This window comes from Rhinoraja longicauda, chromosome 7 (genome assembly GCF_053455715.1).
Source record: "Rhinoraja longicauda isolate Sanriku21f chromosome 7, sRhiLon1.1, whole genome shotgun sequence".
In the NCBI taxonomy this organism is placed as follows: domain Eukaryota; kingdom Metazoa; phylum Chordata; class Chondrichthyes; order Rajiformes; family Arhynchobatidae; genus Rhinoraja; species Rhinoraja longicauda.
In genome coordinates this window covers 21,050,255-21,064,614 of record NC_135959.1, presented here as the reverse complement: position 1 = coordinate 21,064,614, position 14,360 = coordinate 21,050,255, and the positions used below count along the sequence as shown (strand labels likewise).

Here is a 14,360-nt window from a genome sequence, read left to right as displayed (position 1 = left end):
GTCGGAAGAAGTGTCCTGACCTGAAACGTCGCCTGTCCTTTTCCCTCCACAGATGCTGCCTGATCTGCTGAGTTCCTTCAGAACTTTATTTTATGCCTAATATTTCATCAAACCACAGTCTCATCTCCAGGGTTAATATTGGTTTCCCATAGGTTTAACTTAGAAATTCTGTTATCATCCTGGCAAATCTTACTTTCCAGTTTCTCTATATCCTTTTGGAAACAAGAACTGGACACATTATATGTGGTCTAACCAAACTTTGATATATGTTTAACTTCTCTGCTTTGCATTTCCATCCCCTAGAAGTGAAGCTCAATGTTTTTCATTTGTCGTTATGCACTTATCCCTTTGCCCTTCTACCACAGTTAGACTCCTCCTTTCATTTTCAGTGGTCTTCCTATTTGTACTGAAAGGTGCTATCAATTACTCCGCTAATTTGAAATTAATTGTCCAATTACAGTTCCAGTTTAGAGGTTTATATGTACTTTGTATGTTGCTGGAATCTTTAGAATGAGCTTTATCTCCAATACGGTATCAAATGATAATTTCAGAACAGCACTACTGATTTGCAGTCCAAATCATTTATGGACAAAAAATGTTCAACTTCTACTGCCCGATTGAATATGATGATATCTTACAGAAAATTTAAATTTGTAACATGGTGGTATATTGTCACAACCTTATTAATGTAATTACTAGGAAGTTTTTTATATTTTATATTTCATTTCAAAACCTTTTTCTAATTGTTTTGCCATTACTGAATAGAAATGTCTGATCTTTTTTCCCTCCAATTACACTAACATAGTATTACAAGGGATTTCAAAAATATTGTTGGATTATTGATGTTTTCAGAGATGTCCTGCAATTTGGTGCAAATGGCAACTAAACGTTGCTAATGGCATGAGTACGCTTGTTTCTTGTAATACTTCACCAGTATTTATACTGGCACAACCTTACATTGGAAGCTGCAGGTCCATTTCCAACAACTGCTTTGGAACCCATTTTGGTAGGGAGGGGTGAGAGATGTGCACAGTGAGACAGGAGGAAGTGTTCCAAACCAGTTGGGCCATCTTTCTGAAAATGCACAAGGTTGAGCAACAGAATCTGAAAGGAAGTGTGTGTGTTCTTCATAAGTTGTTGTTAACCATATGCAATTGATCACCAATAACAAGTATTTGCTTGGAACTCCAATGCAATTTTCAGTGGCGTTGGTAATAAAATGCAATATACTTTTATCACTGGATCATCAGTTATGTAAAAGGATGTTCAACAATAAAGCAGTTGCCCAATTGTTACTGTGTAAGTAGTTCCAACTTGAGGGGGTGCAAATATTTTCACACCGCTATATCACTGTTTTCTACAATAAAGTGCTCAGTTAATAAACAATTCCCTATTGCTGGATTTAAAAAAAACCTAAAATACGGAACCTTATTAATGTCCTGTAATGGAAATAGGATGGTAGATCAACATATATGCTCCAAAGGAGAGAAAATTTAGTAGTCTGCAACTTGGGCATGTTATGGCACAGTCACTAAATATTTCCAAGTGTCAAGAGAAATCCACACATGACAAGATCATTATCAAATCTGATGTTCTCAAATTTAATGTGGATAATAGATAGACTCTTAGTGCCTCCTAACCTGGGGGTTGAGGGGAAATTAGTACACAATACTTATGTTCAATGAATAAAAATAATGCACAGAGCAATATTTATGGATGTCTTTAAGCTACTTTTGAAAAGGAAATTCAAAACTGAACAACCTCTGGTTTTTCCAGAGTAACCTCAGTTTCAAAACCACAGAGAAAATGCCTGCTGAGCATTTCATGCACTTCAGATCCACTCTTTGTTCATTATGATAGTAATGTTGCACTGCTTTTTTCAAAGCTTTTATATTGCTAATGCAGCTACACAAAATTTGCATGTTCTTGTTTCACTTTGGGGCTCAGCACTTAAATTCACCGAGAGTGCCTCTCAGTCATTATTGCAATTATACAAGAGAAATGTATCATCACAGGTAGATCTCTCCCTTCCCCTTCATTCACACTGCACCCATTGTGTGTACCTAAATATATATTCAATATTTATTCTTAACTTTCTGGTTCTTTAAATTGCATTTACATTTGTCAGAAGCATCTCGCTGTCAAAGGATTGCAATAAGTTCCTGACTCGTTTGGGAATCTGATGCAGAATGTTTTCGGATATGCACAATTTAAAATTTATCTTTTGAGTATTTGGTCTTGAACCCAGAAGTTAATGGTGCTTCAGCCATCTTAAGTCAACCTAGTGTGATCATGCAAGCTTAATACAGATTAAGTTGAAACCTATATATAAAAAAACAATCTACATCATTAATATCTCCTTTGTTTTGTGTCTGAAACTGCCTTTTTCTGTCATTGCAATGCAAAACTAAACCTAGCACTGATTGCTTGTTAAACTGACCTACCCTATTCCTCTGTGGTATGTCTTTAACTTTCTGTTCAACCTGCTGGTACCCCATCCTTTATCCCAGTGAATGGAAGCTTTGCTCATCTGTCGTGACTTCAATTCGGGCCACTGTTCTTACCTAAACTGCTGCTTTCCGAAACATGGGAAAGGTATGCTATGGTGATTCTGGCAAAACATATGCTTTGCAATTTTTTTAACAATTTAGCTTACGAGTGAGACAGCTGCTATTACTGTGCCTGCCATGTTCATAATAATTCTGTTCTATAATTATGCTAAGAATGTAGCTTTCCCTCACTGGCTTCTAACTGAAACTAGTCGAAAGATGATATATGAGGCCTTAACAAATCATCTCATCCCTGAGAAATGGCTGCAAGCACTGAAAGCCATAGCCAACTACGGTACCTTAATTTATGTTCTACCCATGGGCGTTGCTGTATACTACAGTTTCAGACAAAACAAGTATAGATTTTTGAGAAATCTAAAGTACATGTTTCAGAGGTGTCTGCTAGAAAAATATATTGGCCACTCAATGTTGTTGCTCATGATTTTGTCCAATATTTGGGGTTTACTAAGAATGGAAATGTGTATTTTACAATTGACGATTATTTTAAGAAACCTGTATGTTAGTAAAAATGGAAATATAATAGTCAATTAGATAATTGACCAAAATAGACTAAATAACCTGTTAGTCAGTTGTTTTTACTTAGTTTTTTGAAGATAGGAAATGATTCCTTATTTGAAAACATTTCACCAGATTCAAAGAATAGTGTTAGATTTTTGTGGTTAAATCCTTGGGAGCAACTGATACTTTTTTTTCCTTCTTGTTCAGTGTACGTATTGTATAAAATATTTGGTACTTTAGCTTCGTGTGAGTTCTGCTTCGTCATTGCCCTATTTTAAAAATATTTTTCTTACCATTTTGCTATTGTAATGTGAATCTCTGGTTCTGAGACAGCCTAATGGGAAATGTTCATGTACTGCTTCACAAAATTTGTACAGAACGTAATTTAAAGTTCACAACCCAAACGATGGCAGAATAATTCTTGCACCCTTCATGATTCGTGTCACATATCTTAAATTTATTTTATTTTATAACTGATTTAACAAAGTTCCAGTCCCTCCTTCATCACCATGATAGTACATAATTCTTTGCAGTTGATGCATGCTCTTGTGCTTTAATTATGTTAGCATTGTAGATCATAGGGATAACACTGATTTGTAGGTGACCAACAATAAACTGCTCAGCATTAACCATCCTCCACCTGCTTCAGTCAACTAGATGAGCTGAAGTTGGGATTCTTGGGAAAGTATTTTTGAGACATAATCGGCAAATATTACACAACTTAGCACAATTTATTCACAAAATTTGGAGAGATTTCGTTAAATCTTTTGCAAAATGGCATTTACCACCCTTGCTTCCTTTCATATCCCTATGAAAATAACCCTTGCTAGTTTTTGTTATAACGTAATAACTGCCGCAATGTCATGAAGTAATTTAATAATAATTTCTAATCTCTTGACCCAGTGCTTCCAGTTGGAAATTAGGTCTCTGATACAATCCTGGAATAGTGTGCATGACAACAATCGGTAATAAGTTAGAAAACCCAAGATCTTGACGGGTAATAGAATGTAAAGTTTGTGTAATTCGTTTTGACATATTGTCATGCAGCAGTCTGTGGTTAGTTTTACAACCAAGAGTAATGTTACAGATTGCCAGGAGGTTTCAATTCATCCGATAACTGTAATTCTTCTAACTTAAAGGAATGTGTTTGATATACTTCAGGGTCTCTTTGATTTCAAAGAATCAAATTAATCAAAGTAATTTGGCTTTATTTAAACACTGGGTACTGATTACTAAAATAAAATCTTGATCATGTAAGTTAAAATAAGCAGCTTTCAATAACACGATTAGATATTCCACACACCATGTACACTTGTTGAACAATAAAGATGACGACAGTGGTAAAACTGCGTGAGTGTCAAAGGAAAACTGGGTTCAGTAATTAAAAAATAAGAGCTTGGACAAATACAGTATAATTTTATCTAATGACCTCTGGCAATCTGGAGTATATTGGCAATTTGTTATTGTTTAAATCGATGACTCGGAATGTTTCTTAACACTGATCTGTATATTAAACCAGATGAGGTAGATTGAAAAGCGCTTCTTAAAGGAGAAAGGGAGATTTAGGAAGGAAAGTCTGGAGCTTGTGGTCAAAGTAGCTGAAAGGACAGAGCTTTTAAAATTGAGGTTGTGCAGGAAGCCTGCATTGGAGGTGCATGGATCTCTCTGGGAGTATTGCATTGCATGAGTTCAGTCAATGCCTTGGTCACCAGCAATCGGGAAGTAATTGGATTAAAGGCATAATTCATTTACCCATTTTGCTTTTCCTTTCCATCTTTTACCTTCTATTTTCATCCTAAATTCAAATGGTCTACATTTATGAATGTTAACTTATGGAGCTGTAGTGACATCAGTGATTCATTTAGGCTTGCAACTTAATGTGTTTAATTAAGAAAAAGTGAGGGAAACAATGGAATAAAGCAATAATGTCATCGGATGAATACACATCGCGCTTTTATTTGTTTCAAGGTAGTAATCAACATGATACTTGGATTTGAAAGAGAAAATTGCTTTGGTTGAATTAAACTGGGTGAATTAATTTGGCACAAAGATGAAGTAATTTCAATGGTTTGATGCTGAAGGTTAGAACTACATAGTTAATTTTGGTGGTTCATGGTTCTGATGATGGTATGAGAACAGAGACAGGTAAAGCAAAATGAAGGTAATAAAATGGTGCACAGAGCTGAATGTTTAAATCATAGGTATAACTAATTAAGAAAACCCATGAACAGGAATCAATAGTATCAGAATCAATTATGTTTATGAAAGTATCTTTAATACAATAAACAGTAAATTATATATTTTCATCCAATAGTGGATTATAAAGGTAAACTGGAACTTTACATGTTTTGGGGGCCAAACAGCAACTTTGAAAGGCTAGTATTATAAATAAGGCAGTAACAGAATGTTTATTATATTCTAATGTAAATGAAAGCTTGGCACAGCAACTGAGAGATAAGCTTCTGAAAAGATAATCAAGAACTGGGGAACAAGTTGAGTGCAATTGCTCAAGGTCGAGCAGAATATCCCTGTAACTATCAAGCCCTTTGATCTTGAGGATACTAATGAAGCACAATCATGAACCCCGCAAGACAAGTAGTTTGACTCCCCCCTTCCTTTTCCCTCAAATGTCAACATCTGGAATGAAACTTTTTTTTCTTTGTAGTTATCTAGAAGCCTTCACATGTGAGTCTGGTAACAGTTTTTCCACTTAAATTAGGTGTTCTACTTTGTTTCTCTTTATCATCAGGAATTTCTTAGCGTTTACCCAGTAGAACAGACTACTAGTCCTAACTACTTAGGTTTAAGTTGCACAAGCCTCCTCGTGTACCTCTTCAACCAACCGCATCATAGATTTTACTCCTGTATTTAATTATCTCGATTCCACAAATGCATTTATGTCATTTATTCTGAGTTGTAATTTTGCATTCTAACCATTCTTAGGGTATAGATTTTTTTCAGGATTCTATAATTGATTCACTAATGACTAGTTGCTTCTTCCAATTTTGGATCCTCTTTCACTCCTACATCAAATACCTTCACTTTTAAACACTTCTTTTGCATCATTACTCAGCATTTTTGAGAACAATTATTCCCTCCTGCTCAATTTTTCCTCCTAATTAAAACTTCACACTACGATCTCTTAATCAAGCCATTAATTAAAAATGACATGATTGATTCCAGGGAACCTCATTCCGAAATAAGACATAAGATCCTCATAAGTGCTCAGCTGGTCAGACAACATCTGTGCAGAAACATGATGAATGTTTCAGGTTAGTGATCTTTCATCAGAACTGGAAAAAAAGTTAAATATAAAATGCCTTTTAAGATTCAAAGAAAGGAGGAAGTTGAGAGGAGAACTTTGGAGAAGACTCAACTTTACCTTTCCTCTCACCAATCTCTGTATCCAACACATCAACCTCCGACATGATCCCACCACCAGTCACATCTTCCCCTCCCCACCCCTTCCTGCCTTCCACAAAGATCGCTTCCTCTGCAACTTCTTGATTCATTCATCCCTTCCCACCCAAACCATTCCCTCGCCAGGTACTTTCCTGTGCAACTGCAGAAGATGGAACACCTGTCCCTATACCTCCTCCCTCTCCATCCAGGGACCCCCAACAGTCCTTCCAGGTGAGACAGAGATTCATGGGCTACTTGGCGACCGTTTCGCTGAACACTTGCGCTTGGGTCCGCCAATGCTTGCAGAATCTCCCAATTGCTATCAATTTTAATTCCTCTTCCCATACCGCCTTTTCTGTCCTGGGCCTCCTTCATTGCCAGTGTGCGGCCACACTCAAACTGGAGGAACAGCACCTCATATTCCACTTGAATAGCTTTCAACCTAATGGTATGAACATTGAATTCTCCAATTTTAGGTACCTACATAACCCTCCCCCTCATCTTCCCCCCCTATAACCCCTCCCCACTCTTCACCCCCCCCCCCCGTGCCTCACCAGGACTTGCACCTATTTCTCCTCTCCACTTCCACCTAAGTTCCTTCCTCTAGCAACCTTCACAATTCACAACTCTTTAGTTCTTTTGCCTCGCACTTTCTATCTTTTCATCTCTAGCCTTTGTCCAACCATTTGGTCAGGCTTTGTTCTGCACCCCCCACTCCCATCCCTCCCAATCAGCCTGAAGAAAGGTCACGACCTATAATGTTGCCTATCCATGTTCTCCTGAGATGTTGTCTGACCCACTGAGCTCCTCCAGCACTTGATGTCTTCTTTTGTAAACCAGCATATGCAGTTCCTTTCTAGACTAAAGGGTAGGTCTACAGAATGATAACTACAGATTTGTGAAATTACTAGCAGAAAAGGGAAGCTGGTTGTGGGGGAGAAGTGATTGATTGTTGCACACATTAGATAGGACAGTACCATAGCACGTCTAATGGAGATGCTGCCTCACAGCGCCAGAGACCTAGGTTTGATTCTGACCTCTGGCACTGTCTGAATGGAGCTTGCACCTCCTCCCGGTTACCATTTGGGTTTCCCTGGATGCTCCAGTTCCCTCCCACATTACAGAGGTGTGCAGGTTGATGAGCTAGCTGGTCGCTGTAAATTGCCCCCAGTGTGTGGGTGCTTGATAGAATCCGAGGGGAGTTAATGAGAACGTAGGGAGAATAAAATGGAATTAGTTTAAATAGGAGAATACTAAACATCTGGAGGAGAGACAAAGTAAACAATGTGGACCTGTGGAAAAGAACAAGCCAGGATCCCATTGACTTGCAAATTCGAAGAAGAAAATGGAGTTGGATTGGGCACACCCTCAGAAAACCTGCCACAAACATCACCCGGCAAGCCCTGAAATGGAACCCCCAAGGAAAAAGGAAAAGAGGTCGCCCCAGGAACAGCTGGAGAAGAGGTGTCCAGGCAGAAATGTCTGGGAGTGGGCTCAACTGGGGAGATCTCGAAAGAACCGCCAACAACCGAGTGAGGTGGAGGACATTTGTCAATGGCCTATTGGAGCAAAGGGCTGAAGAAGAAGTTTAAATAGGTGGTTGTACAGTGCCCTCCATAATGTTTGGGACACAGACCCACCATTTATTTATTTGCCTCTGTACTCCACAATTTGAGATTTGTAATAGCAAAAATCACGTGGTTAAAGTGCACATTGTCAGATTTTATTAAAGGGTATTTTTATACATTTTGGTTTACATAGAAAACAGAAAATAGGCGCAGGAGGAGGCCATTTGGCCCTTCGAGCCAGTACCACCATTCATTGTGATCATGGCTGATCATCCACAATCAGGAACACGTGCCTGCTTTCTCCCCATATCCCTCGATTCCGCTAGCCCCTAGAGCTCTATCTAACACCATGTAGAAATTACTGCTGTATTTATACATAGTCCCCCATTTCATGGGGGGGGGAGGGCGGGAGTCAGGGGGAAAGGGGGGAGGGGAGTAGGGGGGGTGTGGGGGTAGAGTGGGAGGGGAGTGGGAGGGGGGAGGGTAGTGGAGGGGTGGCGATTGGGGGGTGGGGGGGACATGGACTGTTGTGATTTGCTGTTGAAGACCACTGGAGTAAGTATGTCTTCAATAATAGTCGTTTTTCACACATGACTGAAGCGCAACCCGTACGCGCATTTGGCGTGCATACTTTTTTTTGCTGAAAAGTTGCATTACGCGCCATATTATGAATTTTGATGTAAAATTCTGAATTTTGGACATCAAAATTCTGAATTTGTAAAATCAAATGTTGGGAGGTCTGCACATGGCTTCACAGGCATTTGTAATTGCTCAGGTGTGTTTACTTGCCTCCTTAATGCAGGTATAAGAGCGCTCTCAGCACCGAGTCTTTCCTTCAGTCTTTCCATCACCTTTGGAAAGTTTTATTGCTGTTTATCAACATGAGGACCAAAGTTGTGGCCAATGAAAGTCAAATAAACCATTATGAGACTGAGAAACAAGAATAAAACTGTTAGAGACATCAGCCAAACCTTAGGCTTACCAAAATCAACTGTTTGGAACATCATTAAGAAGAAAGAGAGCACTGGTGAGCTTACTAATCGCAAAGGGACTGGCCGGCCAAGGAAGACCTCCATAGCTGATGACAGAATAATTCTCTCTATAATAAAGAAAAAACCCCAAACACCTGTCCGACAGATCAGAGACACTCTTCAGGAGTCAGATGTGGATTTGTCAATGACCACTGTCCGCAGAAGACTTCATGAACAGAAATACAGAGGCTAAAATGCAAGATGCAAACCACTGGTTAGCCACAAAAATAGGATGGCTGGTTTACAGTTTGCCAAGAAGTACTTAAAAGAGCAATCACAGTTCTGGAAAAAGGTTTTGTGGACAGATGAGATGAAGATTAAATTATATCAGAGTGATGGCAAGAGTAAAGTATGCAAGAGAGAAGAAACTGCCCAAGATCCAAAGCATACCACCTCATCTGTGAAACACGGTGGTGGGGGTTTTAATGGCCTGGGCATGTTTGGCTGCTGTAGGTACTGGCTCACTTATCTTCATTGATGATACAACTGCTGATGGTAGTAGCATAATCAATTCTGAAGTGTATAGGCACATCTGATCTGCTCAAGTTCAAACAAATGCCTCAAAACTCATTGGCCGGTGGTTCATTCTACAGCAAGACAATGATCCCAAACACACTGCTAAAGCAACAAAGGAGTTTTTCAAAGCTAGAATATGGTAAATTCTTGAGTGGCCAAGTCAATCACCCGATCTGAACCCAATTGAGCATGCCTTTTATATGCTGAAAACTGAAGGGGACTAGCCCCCAAAACAAGCATAAGCTGAAGATGGCTGCAATACAGGCCTGGTAGAGCATCATCGGAGAAGACACCCAGCAACTGGTGATGTCCATGAATCGCAGACTTCAAGCAGTCATTGCATGCAAAGGATATGCAACAAAATACTAAACATGACTAATTTCATTTACATGACATTGCTGTGTCCCAAACATTATGGTGCCCTGAAATGGGGGGACTATGTGTAAACACTGCTGTAATTTCTACATGGTGAAACGAAAATGTATAAAAATGCCCTTTATCAACCACATGTGATTTTTTTTCTATTACAAATATCAAATTGTGGAGTACAGAGGCAAATAAATAAATGATGGGTCTTTGGCCCAAACATTATGGAGGGCACTGTAAGTTGGCATGGACTTTGCTGTATCTCTCAATGGTAAAGTGTAGAACTGCTGCTCATCTGAAAGTGCTGAACACAATGTTAAATCTAGAATGCTGTGCTGTGTCTAGATGAAAGAAGAGCTGCAAAAATCATCCAAAAAGTTCAGATCTCCTTCTCCATAAAGAGGCTAAAGTCGGGTCAGATCGTAAAATCAAGTCACAGGCAACTGGAAGCTCTGGTCATGGTTATACACTGAGCAAAGTTATTCAGCAAGATGCTCATGCTGCATTTGGTTTTTCCAATATTGGGGAGACCATATTGTGACCAGCTGCTGCATTTTACTTTGGGTGATGCATTCAGAACCCATTTCATAATGACACTTTCATCTTTTCCTTTTACATATAGGACCCTCACAAATGCTCTTGATTCCATATCTCTGTATTTCTCCCCTCATAAAATCACACATTCCCGCTGGCATGGTCCACATTTTTGTTAAATAGTGTACATTTTATCTGTTCTGAACATGCAGCATTCTCTTTACCTTGTAAATATTTTTTTTACATGTAGTTGCAGTTAGTTCTGTAATGGCAGAACTTAACACTGAAATTAAATCTTTAGCATTGCATTTTGATGTGTCATGTTATTGAATATTTAAATATCCTGAGTACAATATTTTCCATGCACAAGCACCAGTTAAATGTTTGCTATTTAATCTGAAAACGTATTAGTAAAGAATTGAGGATAATATAAAAGTTTGAAATAAGTATCAATGTTCCTGATAGTCATTTTGAATCCTGAATTTTACTCAAGAGTTATACAGTGTGGAAACAGGCCCTTCGTCCCAACTTGCCCACACCGGCCAACATGTCCCAGCTACACTAGTCCCACCTGCTCGCAATTGGTTCATGTCCCTCCAAACCTGTCCTATCCATGTGCCTGTTCAACTGTCTCTTAAATGTTGGGATAGTCCCTGCCTCAACTACCTCCTCAACTACCTCCTCTGGCAGCTAGTTCCATACACCTACCAGCCTTGGTGTGAAAAGGTTACCCCTCAGATTCCTATTAAATCTTTTCCCCATCACTTTAAACCCATGTCCTCTGGTCCTCGATTCACCTACTCTGGCTAGAGACTCTGTGCATCTACCCGATTTATTCCTCTCATGGTCTTATACACCTCTATAAGATCACTCTTAATCCTCCTGTGCTCAAAGAATAGATTCCCAGCCTACTCAACCTCTCTCTATACCTCAGACCCTCTAGTCGTGACAACATCCTGGTAAATCTTATCTGTACCCTTTCCAGCTTGACAACATCTTTCCTATAACACAGTGCCCAGAACTGAACACAATACTCTAAATGCAGCCTCACCAACATCTTATATAGCTGCAAAATTACCTCCCAACATCTATACTCAATACTGATGAAGGCCAATGTGCCAAAAGCCTTTTTGACCTCCCGATCTATCTACGACTCCACTTCAAGGAACCATGCACCAGCACCCCGAGATCCCTCTGCTCTACAACACTACCTAGAGCCCTACCATTCACTGTGTAAGTCCTACCGATGTTAGACCCAAAATGCAACACCTCACATTTCTCTGCATTAAATTCCATCAACCGCTCCTTACCCCTCCTGGTCAATCGATCAAGATCCTGCTGCAATTTTTCACAACCATCTTCACTATCTGCAAACCCACGCACTTTTGTATCATCTGCAAACTTGCTCATTTTGCCATGTATGTTCTCATCCAAATCATTGTTATAGATTATAAACAGTAACGGGCCCAGCACCGAACCCTGAGGCACACCACTAGTCACAGGCCTGCAGTCCAAGAAACAACCTTCCACCATCACCCTCTGCTTCCTTCCATGAAGCCAATTTTCTATCCATTCATCTATCTCTCCTTGGATTCGATGCGATCTAACCTTCCAGAGCAGCCTACCATGCGGAACCTTGTCGAATGCTTTGCTGAAGTCCATATGTACAACATCTACAGCTTTTTGGTAACGTCTTCAAAAAACACAATCAGATTTCTGAGACACGACCTCCCATGTACAAAACCATGATGACTATCAGCCCTTGTTCATCTAAATGCCTTTATATCCTATCCATCAGAATACTTTCTAGTAAAAAGAGAAATGAAAGACACCTCTTTCTCGGGCCTCATGAGTGGTGGTTATTCCTTTCCAAGGAATATAAAATGTATTGAAAAGATCCATGTTTGTTTTTTGTTACTCTCAGTCATCCTGATCTAAATTATTCCCACAAAATGTTGAATAAGCAATTGACAAAAATCTAGCTCTCTCCTACAAACCTGTATTTTCATTCTTGAGATCATGAGAGAACAGTTTTCCTAATTTTCTAAATGTATCTCTTTGCCAACATCACTAGCTTGATTGGCTGATCAATGTTGTTTGCTTTATCTTGCTAGCATCTGCAATTCTTTGTTGCTACAAATTGCTTACCATGATTGTAACTTATCAAGAATAGCCAGATTAAAATAGCATTCAAATGCTTGTGAAATGATGCGGGATGTTCCAAAGGGGCACGAATAGCGCTAAACACATGCAACTTCTTTCCATTATACTGAGGTGCTGTCAAAAACAACGTTACAAAAAGGCTATCCTCCTTTCGAGTACTAAAACTTGACTGAAGGGACCAAGCGCCATAATTCCAAATTTGCTGCTGACACAAAACTAAATGCATTTGGAAGAAGAAGATATTAAAAGTCTTTGAGGGGAGATAGACAAAGTTGAGTTGGGCAAGAACATGGCTGATGGAATGTAATGTGAAAAATGTGGTATTCAATTTGATGCACAAAAAATGGTGACAGACAGGAAAATTTTGTTGTTCTAAGGGACCCAGAATACCCATAAGCACAAATCCTTGAAAGCCATTATTCAGGAGTAGCAGATGATTAGGAAATTAAGAAAAGTACAGATACTGAAAACCAGAAATAAAAACAGAAAATGCAGCTGAGCACTACATTTCATGGAAAGTGGAAAGTGGAAGAGTAAATGTTTGAAACCAAAGACCCTTCATCAGAACAGAGCACATTGTTGCAATTGCAAGAGGGTTTTAGTGCAAGAATAAAGATGTCTTACTGTAGTTATATGGAGCTTTGGTGAGATTGTACCTGCAGTATTATGTACACTTTTTGTCATCTTGCCTCTTGGGTACATTAGCCATAGAGGGAGAACAGTAAAGTTTGACTCGACCTGTTTTAGGCATGCTGGATTTGTTGTATGAAGAGAGATTGAACAGACTAACCCTGTATTCTCCAGAATTTAGAAAGATGAAAGATTTAATTAAAACGTACAAAGGTTTTGCAGGCTTGACAGCTGGATGGAAGAGATATGTTGCCCCTGCCGAAGGAAGGTAGAATCAGGGTTCCCTGTCTCAGAATAAGGGGTAGGCTATTTCGGATTGAGATGAGTTATTCAACACAGAGGATAGTGAATCCTTGTGATACTCAACTGTTCAGGGCTGAGGCATTGAAGTCATTCTGAATGTTTGGATAGAATTTTGGATTTCGATTGATGTGGAGACTGTAGGAAAATGGTATTAAGTTATAATGGTATTAATGATAGCAACCATGGTCTTAAAGAATGGTGGAGCATGCTCAAAGGGCCAACTCCTGGTCCTATTGCATATCTTCTGCATCTAATGTTCTGCAGAGAAAAGGGCAAAGAATTAGTAACCTTATAGGAGGTAGGGTCTAGCAGCTGAACAAAGCAACGCTCTGGATGGTAGTCATAGTATATTCTTAGGTGCTGTTTTTGATTATCCATTCCAACCATCAGTAACTATTTACCAAAATATCCTGCTTGGGTTTAAGAATAGGATTCTATTCGTATGCATGCACAACTGTGGGTGTTCCTTACAAAAAAATGTAAACCTTAAGGTCAAGATCAAAGTGATTTTACAAACTGAATAACTTTCAAGTGCAGGTTCAAGTTTTCATGTTGTGATTACCAAATGTATTTGGAACCCACAGTGAATGAGAAATGGCCTGGATCAATTTCTTGGGAATTGTGTGCAAGCCAAGAAATCAGATTGTCCAAGACCACAGGTTACATCAGTGGGTTCCCCAACTTAAGTGTGGTGCAGCACTCTATAAGAAATTAGAAAGTCATGCAGATGTTTTTTAAAATATTAAAACATATGCTTTGATGAATAACCACTCGTCTCC

The 14,360-nt window shown here is 39.2% G+C and overlaps 1 protein-coding gene across 11 annotated transcripts in view; it reads left to right on the top strand.

The window, feature by feature from the left end:
* Nucleotides 1–14,360, top strand: part of mbnl2 (muscleblind-like splicing regulator 2) — a 142,400-nt gene that overhangs the window by 122,781 nt on the left and 5,259 nt on the right. The window lies entirely within an intron of this gene.